This window comes from Galeopterus variegatus, unplaced genomic scaffold, assembly GCF_000696425.1.
Source record: "Galeopterus variegatus unplaced genomic scaffold, G_variegatus-3.0.2 Scaffold1479, whole genome shotgun sequence".
NCBI classification, from domain to species: Eukaryota; Metazoa; Chordata; class Mammalia; order Dermoptera; family Cynocephalidae; genus Galeopterus; species Galeopterus variegatus.
In genome coordinates, this window is record NW_007727590.1 from 235,639 (window position 1) to 248,882 (window position 13,244).

At 50.8% G+C, this 13,244-nt stretch overlaps 1 protein-coding gene across 1 annotated transcript in view; it reads left to right on the top strand.

The window, feature by feature from the left end:
- The first annotated feature begins 292 nt into the window (after nucleotides 1-292).
- Nucleotides 293-13,244, top strand: part of LOC103594099 (plexin-A2-like) — a 53,119-nt gene continuing 40,167 nt past the window's right edge. Inside the window, exon 1 of the mRNA XM_008577288.1 lies at nucleotides 293-362. The gene's annotated coding sequence lies outside the window, so the exon portion shown is untranslated. The remainder of the gene's footprint in view (nucleotides 363-13,244) is intronic.

The following is a 13,244-nucleotide window of genomic DNA, read 5'->3' on the forward strand; positions in this document are numbered from 1 at the left end:
CTGTATTTCCTTATTCCCTTCCTTCCTTCCGCCCCTACTGCCCTAAGAATTTCAGACAACCACTTTTAGGGTTTTAGGCATGACTTCTGTTTTTTCTGTTGATAACACTGAGGACTGTGGCCACGAGAGGGCAGTAGAAGAAGCTACGAGAACACTTGGACGTGTTGAGTAAACTCGCCGGTGCTCTAGTCACGAGCAGGGACTACGCAGATCCTGCCAACTCACCGGGGGTCTAGCTGCAGGCCCCTTTCGGAGAGCCGCGTCCCGAGACTGGGGAGATGCTGAGACCGTACCTAGCGGAATCAGTGGCCTTGAGGGCCCGGAGGCATTGTCATCCGGAATCCAGAAACAGCTCACCTTAGGTATTAAAATAAGTTCTCTTGCTGCCACCGCTCTGATTCCCGTGCCAGGCGGGCTTTTGGGGTCTGAATATAGAAAGCTCTCCTCCCGTCCCCACGGTCCCCATCCAAGTCAGGACTTGCCAGAAGCCCAGCATCCTTAACAGAGCTGGAAGCTTGAGATGCGATTCAGAGCAAGGCTTATCTTCGCCTTACAAAAATGATAAATAACAGCAACTTCAAACCTCATTCCACAGCTTGTTGGCTTCTTGAAATTCACGAGAAAAGGAAATCTGCTCCCACAAATTTTGAGACCCTGGTCTCATCCCCACCAAACAAGCCCGGTTCCTCCCCCACCGGCCCGTCCCTGAAAGACGAAGGAAGTGTGCGGGATGTGTGCGGTGACGGGGGATGCTAAGGGACAAGGGGGCTCTGTCCCCACTGCCCCCACCCCCTCTGCCTGCGTCCTGAGCTCCCCCCATCTCCGCCGCGGGATAAGCCAGCTGGGCTCGCAAGGTCTGCACCCGCGTTCCCAGGCCCTGGCAGCATTCTCGTTGCCCCTTGGCCACTTAAGGTGGCCGGTGGGTCCGGGCTGAGCGGGGCGCAGGGCGGGCAGCGGGGCGACCTCCCGATGCCGTGTGTAGTGCCCAGCAGGGGCCCAACGCCCTGATTTGAGCAGTATGGGAGTGTTGGGGGTTGAAGTGGGAGTTTGCTCTCGAGAAACCGCTGGGGAATATTTCCCTTCATGTGCTCCTTCTTGCCCCACCCCACAAGTGATGTAGGGGTCCTAGAAAATTCTAGCCCTTTTATAATCCATCTCACAGGTAGTCTCTGTATGTGATAATCCTCCTCTAAATGGCCAGAGTCACCAGAAACTGCCATTCTACGTCCCCGAAAAACTGTCCACCTGTTTAGCATGACTTTTGCCCTAGGAGGATCTACCTGCTCAAACACAGCTCAGTTCAGGAGGGATCGAGATAATTGGGGAGAGAGAAGTGGGTAAAAGACTTGGGTTCTAGGTCAGTAATGGGTCTAGAAATGAGAGCCCCATGAGGTGGGCAATGGAAATACGATCAGGTCTCCTGTGGGAATCTGAGATGCTAGGGTGACAGTGGCACACCAATAGTGGGTATGCAAGGGACATAAAGACAAGATCAGTTTGAGGGAGTGAGGCTGCCAGTCATAGCCTGAGGCAGTGGCTTGGGAGCCCATCAGTTTGTAGGAACTCACAGAAATCTGGGGGCGCATTCATCCCCTTCTTTCACAAGCACAGAGGACACGGATTAGAAGCGGCAGGCCAAGATGAGTATCTCGGCAGGGCTGGACGCTTTGGGATTGAGAGAGAGTCAGGTTCACCTCTCTTCCTCCCCACACAATAGCAGGCTCCTGTCTTGCTGGGCTTCTTTCCTAGACCTTGAAACTTCACTCTTCCCTCTGGGCTGGCTTTGGATGCTGGGGCCTTCAGCTGAATGACAGAGCCCCGGGAAGAGATAGCCCTGGCAGGAGGAATTCAGCTATTCCTAATTGAAATGCACAACTTTTGTGCAATCACCCCAGAAAGCTCCGGGAGTTGCTCACAGCCCTCCCACCTCTGACCTCCAGGCAAGAAGAGGGAAGAATTCCTTAACTTCCCTGTTCTCAAAAAGCACCATTTGAACTAATTACCTGGGAGGGGGAGGGGGGGGAAGAGGGCTGGGAACAGAGGAAACGGAGCAGAATCTGTCAGGATACCTTACAGAGGTTGTTTTTCTTTCCTCTTCTTCCACCTGGTATCACTGCCTGTCACCATAGACCCCTCCTCAACGTAGAACTTGGGCTCCTGCTGCCCAGCTAGCATTACTTCAAAGAATCGTCCTGCAGCCTCTGTCCCGCAGCCGATCCTCTTCAGGGACCTGCTGATAAAGGGAGGGCAATGCAGACTGCCCTTTTGGTTCCCTCACTGTCCACAGCAAATTGCATTAGGATGGGGGCAAATTGGCTTGCAAAGCAGTTAAATGGAAATGGCATTTGGAGCCATGTGCAGGGGAGAGGCAGCGAGGAGCCACAGGATCTGAAGTGGTAAAGTGCCGGAAGGTCTCCACTGCCCAGGGACCATGAGTCTGGCAAGGGAATCCCAACTGGGATTCTCTGTGACAGGTCATAAGGACCAGGGTTTCTTGCAGCCCAGAGCAGGGCAGGGGGGCCAGCCGGCCTTTCAGTTCATGTCTAAATGAAGAGTAAATGGTGGTGCCACATGTCCATCACCCAAACCATGTCATTACAAGGCTGGTGGCCCCCCTTTCAGAGATGACTTGAGTAGCTACCCCTGCCTACAGAGAATCAAGGGACATTTACCCTCCAACTCTCTTGACCGTGACCATCGACAGCTGCAGATGTAGTGAACGTAAAAGTTCACCATCTGTTTTACTGGAGACTGTGCTTAAAATGAGGTTAGAAAGAAAACCCTCAAAGAACAGCTACTTCTCTACTAGGTCCCTTTCTCATTTACAGATACTCCTGATTATTCAGCTAATCTTTATTTCATGGACATATTACAAGAAAACACGGGAGCAAGGGGGAAACCAGTGACATGGTTAAATATACAAGGCAGCAGCTGGCAGCAGTCTAAACTCGCCAGTTCAGGTACTATGAAATATTTATGGTGCTGGAGTTGTCACTGTTCGGGGTTTTTATAGTTTCTATCCTACTTCGTTTTCTGTGATTGTCTCACCAAGATACAGGATTTGGCATGGGGGAGGTAATTCCTGTCTCCAGCAGCACGCCCCCCCCCCACCAGCTGTCTCCCTGTATTGCCACACAGCTGTCTCTGCACACACAAACTGGGGCACAGTATACTTCTGTCCATCATGGCAAATGGAAAGGCAGGGAGCGCCAAGCCCAGGCCCCCACCCCCACCCCCATTCTGATCATAAAGAGACTGGAACATTGTGTTACAGTCTGTTAACTAGCAGTAATTCAGGACTGCCCATAGGGAAACTGGTGGAAACAGGCTTTGAGGTGCTGAGGTTTTACAGCTCATGTGCAACCCCACACCCCACCACTACCACCCTCACCAGGGGCAGTCTGTTATCAATTCATTATATGTGAACGTTCTGTTTCTCCCCTTAGCATATGCTCAGTTCAAACAATGATAAATGGAACCTATTCCCTTAACAGTTTTCTCACTTAGTTACAAAGATTTCATGCCTGATTAGAGTAAATGAGGGGTGGGTGTGCATCTAGTTCTTTTCTGGTCATTTCTAAAGGTGAGCCCTGAGGAGACAGAGAGAAAGGCAGTTCTTCTTGGGGTCAAACAGCTGGTCCCAAGGCGCCCAGGAGGGATGGCTGGGAAGAAGGGGACACCCCCTTTTCTCCTCAGCTTATAGCCCTCAGGCTATCTGGGGCCCCCTTGCCCAGCATTTGGACATATGGAACCTCTTTATCTAGTTCTACACTGCTCCATCTGGAATTCAGGGCAGAAATAGAGGCAAGAAAGTTCTTTGTTGGGGAACAGGGTTCCTAGCCGGTGAGAGTGTAAGGGGAGAGGAAGAAAGGAGTCTGGAGAGCAGAAAGGAAAGGCTTGGGCCTGAACTGTGCCTAAGTCCCCGCTCTCACAGTCAGTTAACCATTAACCCCTGCCCTGCCTGGCCCCATCTCCCACTTGGGTGAAAGGATATCTTTGGGAAACCCAGATGATGAGCAGGTGCTCACCTGCGGCCCCCTCTCACCCCAGCAAAATGCTCACTCTGTTCCCCGTCCCTGTACAGCCCAGGCTCAGTCCCTGGCCCCAGGTCACCCCTTTCTTTCCTTTCCCCTACACGAGCACCCTCTTTCCACCCCTGCCCACTGTTCCTTCACCCAGGCCTTGCCAGCTGTTTGTGTGGCAGGGTGGATGTTAGAGACTGGGGAGGAGGCGGAGTGAAAGCAGGCTGGTTTCACACAGGACTCCAAAGCAGGAGCTCTGAGCTTAGGTATAAACCAGCTTCAAAAATGTATATAAACCCATTAGGCCAAAGTTTGCATGGGGTGGGGGAGTGAGTTTTTGTCCAATCTCCATCCTCCTCCAGGAAAGCTTGATTCCTAGTGCTCCTCACTGGATCTGGCTTGCGGGTCCTTGTTTTGGCCCTCTGAGGTTTTACCATTTGATCCAAGGCCTTACCAAAGCATTTCTAGCTAGTCAGACCTGGTGTCCTGAACTTCAGAGAAAACCAGCAGGTGGACCTAAGATGCAGATCCAGATGCAGGAGGGAAGGTGCACCTGCAAAGACGGAAGTCAGGATGTAGACGCAGTCTCAGGTAGATGGAGAGCAGCAGGGAGACGGAAGGGAAGATAAAGACAGAGAGGCTGACAGTGTGAATGGGGGTGGAAAAAGCTGAGAGAAGACACAGAGAGAAAGTGGGAAAGAGCAGAGCCGGCAGAAGGGGACTCTATCGGAGCCTTCACTGGCGAGGGAAGCTCTGGTTTGAACTGGGCAGCCGAAGTAGCAGGCTATCTCCACTAGAGGGGACTCTTGAAAACCAGGCTTGGCCCCAAACAGTGGCTTTTGTGCTTTTTTTTTTTTTAGGAGAAAAAAAAAAAAAAAGATGAGATATATTAGAAACTCCCAGCTGTCACAACCCAGAGACCACAACTGGTAGGGTCCTACTGCCAGCAGGACCTCTGGGCCCCTGTCTGGTTGCAGGGGCTGGGAAGGCGCCTGCAGCATTACACAGCAGTGCACAGGCTTGTGAGCAGCTCGGCTCCGAGGCCTGCCCCAACAGGATGTGTCTGGGGTGGGAGGCGGGGAGGGGGTGCATTCTCAAGTTAGCAGGCAGTCCAGTCTGCTGGCTGGCCCGCGGAGAGGATCTGGCCTTTCTTTATCAACAGTAGAAGTTTTTGGCCCATCCCCAAGGCGCCTTCACATGCCTTCCCTTCTTCCAACTCCCTAAATGCAAATTTTTGAAACACTCTCAGGTGGTAGCAAAACTGCTCCTGAGGAGGCTTTTTTAAAAAGACCTTTCAGGAACTGAACACATGTCAACGTCGTATCACTGATTTAATCTTTGTCTTCATATTCTCTGTGGGAGCCTTTCTCTGAATTATAATTCCCTCTTTCATTTCAGCAGAGGACAATATTGAGAGAGAGCAGAGTCCAGAGGCTTTTCTCATCTAAGGAGATAATAACTGTCTAACAGGAGTATGGAAAAATATTGAAGTTTCAGGATGGGCAGGGGGCCAAAGAGCAGCGTCTCTCCAGATCTGATACCACCCCCTGATATTCTATCTCGGTTTCCCTTTGGCTCAAATTTACCTGGGGGTCAAGGGTGGGGGGTAAGGAGGACAGAGAAAAGAGAGAAGGAAAACAAGATTAATGTATCATGTTATGAAAGTTTAATCCTACTTTTCCTTGGCTAAAATTACTTTCAGGGTGAGAGATAAAAGGCAACAGAGTTGCCCTTGGAAAGTTCAACTTGTCTTTCAAAAAGAAGAGGAGGAGGAATCCTGGGGCTCAGCACCAATAGCTGGTGAATGAACCTCTCTCCTCTGTGACCCCCCAACACACACATGCATTCTCTCTGAGGCTTTGAGAAGGTAGAAGCTTCTGACAGAGGTACTCCAGCACTTCTCAGCCCTTTCTGGGGAATTATCCTCCCCAGCTTTCTCTCTTTGTATTTAGACAGCCTCCCTCTCCACCTTAGGTTCTTGTTTGGGTCTAGAGGGATGGAAGAAGGAAGATCAGGGAAAACTACAGAACATCCCCTCCAATTTTACCTTCATATTTAAATTGTTACACTACAGTTCTTTTTCCTCACTCTTGAAGCAAATAGGAAGACACTGAAAGCAAGAATTGGAATCCATTTAAGTTTAAAGAGATAGGGATTGATCACATGTGCAGTGCCAAGAATGTAGTAGCTCCCTCCTAGTACGAGGATGAAAAAGGAGTGCATCCTACCTTCCAGGAATTTACAGGACACTGGGGAGGGGGAATTGCATAAGCCAAGTACCCCCAAATGCCTTTGGTAGAAGGCAGAATGGAGTTAGTGCCCTTGAGGTTCAGAGGAAGCAAGGGCAGGGGCTTCCCATAGCTTTTGCGCTAAGTCATTGGGAGATGTAGATTTCCAAGAGAGGCTCGGAGGTGCCTGAGAACTTCACGGTTTCCTGTCAAGAATGACTATGATGCCCACCCGTACCCCAGCTTCTCAGAACTACCCCTAACTATTTTTTTTTCCTCATTCTCCTCTGTGGATTTTAAACTGACAACACTGAAGTTGTTTTCTATTAGTCAACATCCTCATTTAAGGTCTCTAGGGTACACACCCAGAGGAGTTTTCACATTATATTCAATGCAAATTGCATCCCTTTCTGCTGCCTCTGGAGCTGGCAGTGTAGACATCAGTGTGGTTCTTCAGAATATGTTATTGTCATCATGTTCCCACGTCCAGAATGCTGCTGTTACTCACCCACTCTTATCTGAATGCACTTGATCGAGGGATAGGACTTGAGAGAAAATTCAGATTTTACCGTTCCACCTTGGCTAAGCCGGGGAGTCCACTCTGTGGGCCATCTCTGCCATATGTTTGCTACCTGGAGAAGGATCCACTCTCTTTTAAAGTTTCTGTCCAGAAAGAAGACAGAGGAGGACTAATGGAGGGAGAGTTGAAGGAAGCAGATTTTGACTCAATTTAAAAACTTTCTCTAATTCTACAATGGAAGGTAGCACTCTCCCTGCCTCTTGAAGTGTTCAAATGGAGGCTACGGAAGCCACATCAGAGGTAGCTTGGGGGGATGGACCCCTGCACTGGGATGCACAGAACTAGGAGGCATGTTTGGGGTGCAAGAGGCCTGTGAAACCTTTGAAATTCAATGCTTGCAAGAATTAAGTGAGTGCATGTATTTATACATCCCGGAAGAGAAGGAATTTGTGACACCCCCTCTCCCCCAAATGTAAAGAACCACATGTGAAACCTTTGAAATTCAATGCTTGCAAGAATTAAGTGAGTGCATGTATTTATACATCCCAGAAGAGAAGGAATTTGTGACACCCCCTCTCCCCCAAATGTAAAGAACCACAAGACCCCAGTCTCTAGAGACATTCCTGCCCTTAGTTTCTGTGTCTGGTCTGGTGGTGACATGGAGCTTCGGATGAGGAACTGTAACCCCAGTGCCTCTCTCAAGTCCAAAGTCGTAAGAGGACTTACTCTCAGAGTGAACAAGAGCACTCCAGGGACAGCTCAGAGTCAGGGGAACCCGGGTATGTTCACTGCTGTGCAACCATGAGTAAGCAGTTTAATCTCTCTGAGTGGGTGGCCAGTGGGGAGCAGGAGGCCAGGCAGATGGCTCCTCCCTGTAAGGGAGAAAGGGGGGAAGGTTCAGGAAGAGAGGAAGGGGTGTGTAGAAAGTACCATGTGGAGGCAGGAGGACCAGCAGCAGATAGAAGTGGCAGAAGGGGATGTTGTCGCTTTGAAGTGGTTTCCTGCTTCATAAAAGCGAAAGGCCTCGGCTGGGCTGGGTAAATATTACGTTGGCCTCTGACCTCCCCTGACTGCTCCCCAGCTTCCCATTTTTTTTCTCCTGAGGAACAAAGATACCTGATGGAGAATAGCCTATTTTCTAAACATCTGAGAGGGAGCCCTGCCCAAAGCCAGACAGGAAGACCCAGGCTTTTTCCCCTGTCTGCAGGCAGAAGACTCCTCCTGAGTCAGCACAGCCCCACCCCCCCCTCCAGGTCTCTGCTCCAAGTTGGTGGGTAGGGGTGTCTTCCAGGAGTGGGGCCATTGAGGATTTTACAGTCCTCTGATGAGAAGACTGACCCCCTCCCTCCACCCCATGCTCACCCCAGCTGCCCAGACCTTCCCAACAAGTCCCTTTACTCTCAGTGGAATTAAAACCCACACCACCAGGTTTTTTGCAAGGCAAACGGCCCCCTGAGGTTTCCTGGAAATGAACAAAATTCGAGTCTACCACCCTACGTGATCCGCAAGGTGTCAAGCCCTCCGGCTATCCAGGCCCAAGGACTCGGGAGAGAATACTCTGAAGTGTCTGTGGAGCTGGGAAGCCACACCTGGCACCCTCCTGCAGGAGGTTCAGGCCCTTCTAGGAGGGGTGAGAACAGATGGTCAGGAAGAGCTTGGTGTCAGAGAACAGGGTCTGACACACACAGGAACAAAGGGCTCCCCACACTGCAGCTCTCCAGCCTTTCTGAAAGATTTCTCACCTGGTGACCAGCGCTGGCACATTTGCTGTCTGGTCACAGGAGGGAGATAAGAGGGAGCCACCAGACACTAGGCGGAATTGACTCCTGCCTCTGACCCGGTGCCTCAGTTTCTCCATGTGCACAAAGGAAAGGAATGTTCTCTATGACAGTTCCAGCGCCCTCACTTGCCTTAGTTTCCGGAGCCAGGCACAGGAAGCTGGTGTGAGGGGGGCTGGAAAAGTGACAGTTGCTGCAGACACGGAAATCTATTGTAATTAGAGCGGGAATGAAAAGTCAAGCTAGGGATATCTTTCTTCTCTCTCTGTCTCTGAATTTGTTTGGTGTTTTCTGAGAAAAATGAGAGAGACAGAGAAATTTAAATGACAGTAAGATGCTTAGCAAAGAAACGAAAGTCAGTGTTAAAAATAAAGAAAACAAGACAGCTTGTTTCATCGAAATAGAAGGGTTATTAAACAGCCCTGAATTAATCAGTGATCTGCCACGGTTGGGAATTGAAGAGCAGCAGGGCCGGGCTGAGATCTGGGAGAAGATGGGTAGGGAAGAGAAGTCCCAGGCAGGTAGGGGCAGCCTGCACACCAGGGCTGGCTGCAGAGCCTTCAGAGGGGGAGCTGGCAGCTAGCTCTCTGCCCCACCGATAAGGCCAGGTTGAACAGAGGGAGGGGCACTTTGGCACACCTGTCTCTCTCCCTACAAATGTGCTTCTGGTCTCTTTCCATCTGCCACCACCTGCGCAAGCCCCTGGGACTGTCTCCAGGCCTCAGCCCCATCCATCCCTCCTTCCCACCAGCAGAACTGGGCAGAAGCCAAATGGCATTCAGTGGATGGCCAGAAGCTCCAGGCCTCAGGCTTTTTCCTCTCAACTTTCATAGGAGTCCCCAAGAGCTCAACTCTGAGTATCCCACACCCGTTCCCAAAGAGTAGTAACAGGGTGTGCCCAAGTATGACCAGAGCATTGCCTACCTGGAGGGAGAGTGACCTCTGGAGGAAGCCCAGCAGAACTGGGCAGAAGCCAAATGGCATTCAGTGGATGGCCAGAAGCTCCAGGCCTCAGACTTTTTCCTCTCAACTTTCATAGGAGTCCCCAAGAGCTCAACTCTGAGTATCCCACACCCATTCCCAAAGAGTAGTGACAGGGTGTGCCCAAGTATGACCAGAGCATTGTCTACCTGGAGGGAGAGTGACCTCTGGAGGAAGCGATCTCTCCTTACAGATGTCAGTTGGTGGCACCTGCAAATCCAGGCAGCAGAAAAACAGGGTGACATGTTTAATTCCAGGAGTACCTAAGTCCAAGTCCCTCTTCCACATCCAAATCTGGTACCTTAGCCACAATCGTTAACCTCGGATATACTCAAGTCTTCTTACATGGAAAATGATGATGCTGATGCTACTCTCGACCTCACGGGCTCACGTGAAGGGTACATTCACGGGATAACGTATTTGCAATTCTTAGGAAACTATAAAATCACCGCGCAAATGCTAGTTTATATTACACGGGGGTCTCTTGGAGATTCAGAGCAAAACATCAGATGATAGGTTTTCCAGAGGGGCTGGAAGATGTCTGGGAGGAAAGCAGACGTGCTCACACCTTTGCGGGGGCATGGAGGGGAGGACGGGTGGCCGCACATCTGTGCACACATGTGCACCTCCGGGTGTGCAGCATGTTGGATCTTGAGTCCATCACTCCAGGAGCGTTTTCTTTGCTCTTTGACCTCAGCATTCTTTCTCCTCACCCCTGCCCTCCCACTTCCCTCCCCATTCCCTCCTGGCTGTTTACCCTTTTCCAGGCTTCTCTCTCACACCCCATTCATCATCTGGGCCAGATTCTCACTCGGGCTTCTTTTCATCTCGCGCCCCTGGTCCCCCCACCAGCTGGCCTGCCATTCCCCCGCCTCCCTTCAGCACATTCTTCTCCCTGTCTTAACCTCCCTGATAATGTGCCCTTCACTTTCCCTCGCGGTGGCCTGAGGGATCCCAGATGTCTTTTTGTCCATCCAGAGCCAATAGGGCCTTAAGGGCCTCAAAATTCTATCTCCCTCCTTCCTCACCAAGGGGCTGATGCCGCTCCAGTGCTTAAGAGTCCTCCAGGCCAGGTGCATGTGCATCTTGGCGCAGACAAGGCCCTTAAGAGGGCAGATCTCTGCCTGGAATTCCAGCCACCCCTCAGTTTCCATGTGTTCCTCTTGTCCAGCTCCACGGCACTTCCATGCTCCGTGTGTGTGAGTGTGAGCCTGCCTGTTACTTACAAGATGCTGCTTGACAGCTAAGGAGCTTTTCTGCAAGAGCTGGGAGTCTCAGACAAAGAGAGAAAAATTATAGAAACTGAAGGTGGGTCAGTGCTTAAGAGTCCTCCAGGCCAGGTGCATGTGCATCTTGGCGCAGACAAGGCCCTTAAGTGGGCAGATCTCTGCCTGGAATTCCAGCCACCCCTCAGTTTCCATGTGTTCCTCTTGTCTAGCTCCACGGCACTTCCATGCTCCATGTGTGTGAGTGTGAGCCTGCCTGTTACTTACAAGACGCTGCTTGACAGCTAAGGAGCTTTTCTGCAAGAGCTGGGAGTCTCAGACAAAGAGAGAAAAATTATAGAAACTGAAGGTAGGAAGGTACAGGGTGGGGGGACACAGTCTGCTTTAGAAGCTTCCTCATGAAGAGGGGTTATAGCTTTTTATTCGAAACCTGGCTGTTGGTTCAGAAAAGCATTGGAGACAAGGAGAGGCAGAGGAGCTAAGGAAGGAAGAGAAACTTTTTCTGTATCCCATGGAAGACCCTGTATGGGAAGAGCCCAAAGAATGCGGAGCTGTGGCCTGCGGGAACTGCTGTGACCTCTTAGCTTGGCATCTCCGTCTCCTCCTGGGGACCAGCTTCCCTCTTTCCCCTTTACTCCCTCTCGTCCTGCCACAGGATCAGGACGAATCAGCAAGAACAGCATAGGTGGCCCTTAAGTCCCCCAAGGGCCATGAGAGGAGGTAAGAGGAGTGACCTGGACATCATGGGGCCACTGAGAGGACTGCTGGGAATGGCTACCAGAGACCTCGGATCAGCGTGGGGAAGAAGGTGCCATCAGCAGCACCCCGTTCCTTCCGAGAGGGCTGGGTCACATGTCCCACTGCACAGTGACCACCCACCCAAGCAGAAACAGTGTTTTGTGTGTTTGTCACCATCATGCAGGCCGGTTGTTGCTGCCAAGGAGATGATGCCCTTGTACAGTGTTTCTCCAAAAACAAACAAGAGTAACTGGTGTTCACTCGGAGCTGTGGAGTTTACAAAACAATTTCACATGTATTATTTAATTGATTCTCACCATAATCCTGGAAGTGTCATTTTACAGCTAAGGAAAGTGAGGCTTCAAAAGGCTAAATAGTCAAAGGTTCAAGGCCACCAAACTAGTAAGTGGTGGCAGGAGACAAGCCCAGGTCTGTCACCAAAAGCCATGGTCTTTTCTCTGCACCTGCTGCCTGGCAGCATTCGCCAGAGTGAGTCTGACCTCCTTATGGAAGAGTCCCGTTCTGAAGCTCTCCCATCCCTCCACTGTGCTCTTAATCACTTTATGTTATCACTTTGCCATTTTTTATTATTATATGCTTCTTATGTGATCTATGATATTATATGGTTTGCAACTGCACAAGTCTGGATTGTGCGTTCTTCAGAGACAGAGCTGGGATCTTCCCACTTGTCTCCATCTTTCTCTCCACCTCACCCACCTGTGATGTTTGCTCTTCACTCAGTGGGTTCAAGATGGACAGCCAGGTCCTTCCCAGATAGTTCACCCCCTTCTTCACTACTTCCAAAAGACGAATTATGACAGATCTCTGAGCCAAGTGTGATAGTTCAAACCATGTCTTAGGGCAGACCAGCAGGGACAGTGTTAGCGGAGAAAAGGCAAATCAACACCCGTCTCCCCTCTCTGCTGCCCTCCACAATTCAGACTGAGCACATCACATTACTGAGTGGACGTCATCATGCTAGCCTTGCACGATGGGAAGCTAAGAAGAATGAGAAACTGCTCTTGCCCTCAAAGAGCTTCTAATTCCATGGGGAGATAGGACATAGTCACGTAAAAAAGAGAGCCAACACTGCAGTGCAGCGTGCGCTAAAATCAGCATGTGCCCACACCAGCTGTTTTCAGTTGACTTTGGAGGAGAGAGAGGTGCTTGTGGCTGGAGAGGTCCCAGAGGCTTTCGAGGCTTTGAAGCATGGGCAGGGTTCGGGTAGGTAAAGAAGAAGGTGGAAACAGGCATTCCAGGGAGAGGGGACTACACAGCTGAAGCTGAGCAAGCATTTTGGGGACTCAACAAACAAACCAGTTTGTTGGGAGTGGAGTCACTCTGGGAAAAGTGGGCAGTGAGGCCGGAGAAAGACAGAGGAGCCAGCTTGGGAGGGACTTGAACTTGGGCCCTTAGCAGTCCCAAGTCTATCTGGGCAAGAGCAAGGAGCCATGGTAGGCGTGTCCATAGGTGCATATCACACTGTCGCCCTGTGCCTGGCAAAATTAGACAAGGGGTCTGAGGCATAAGAAATGAAGCACTCAGCACACTTTGCAGAATATTGGCAGCTGATCTTAACTGCCGGTGGCTTCTGCCGGGGTCCTTCTCAGGGAAGGTCTGGATGGTAATGACATGACCATCTTACGAGCACCATTTTCAGGAGGCAGCACTGGGCTTCCTGGTGAAGAGGCCCACCTTTTTGAACCCCAGCCTCTGAAAATGGACATAGCTTAAAAGCGCACCTTGACCTG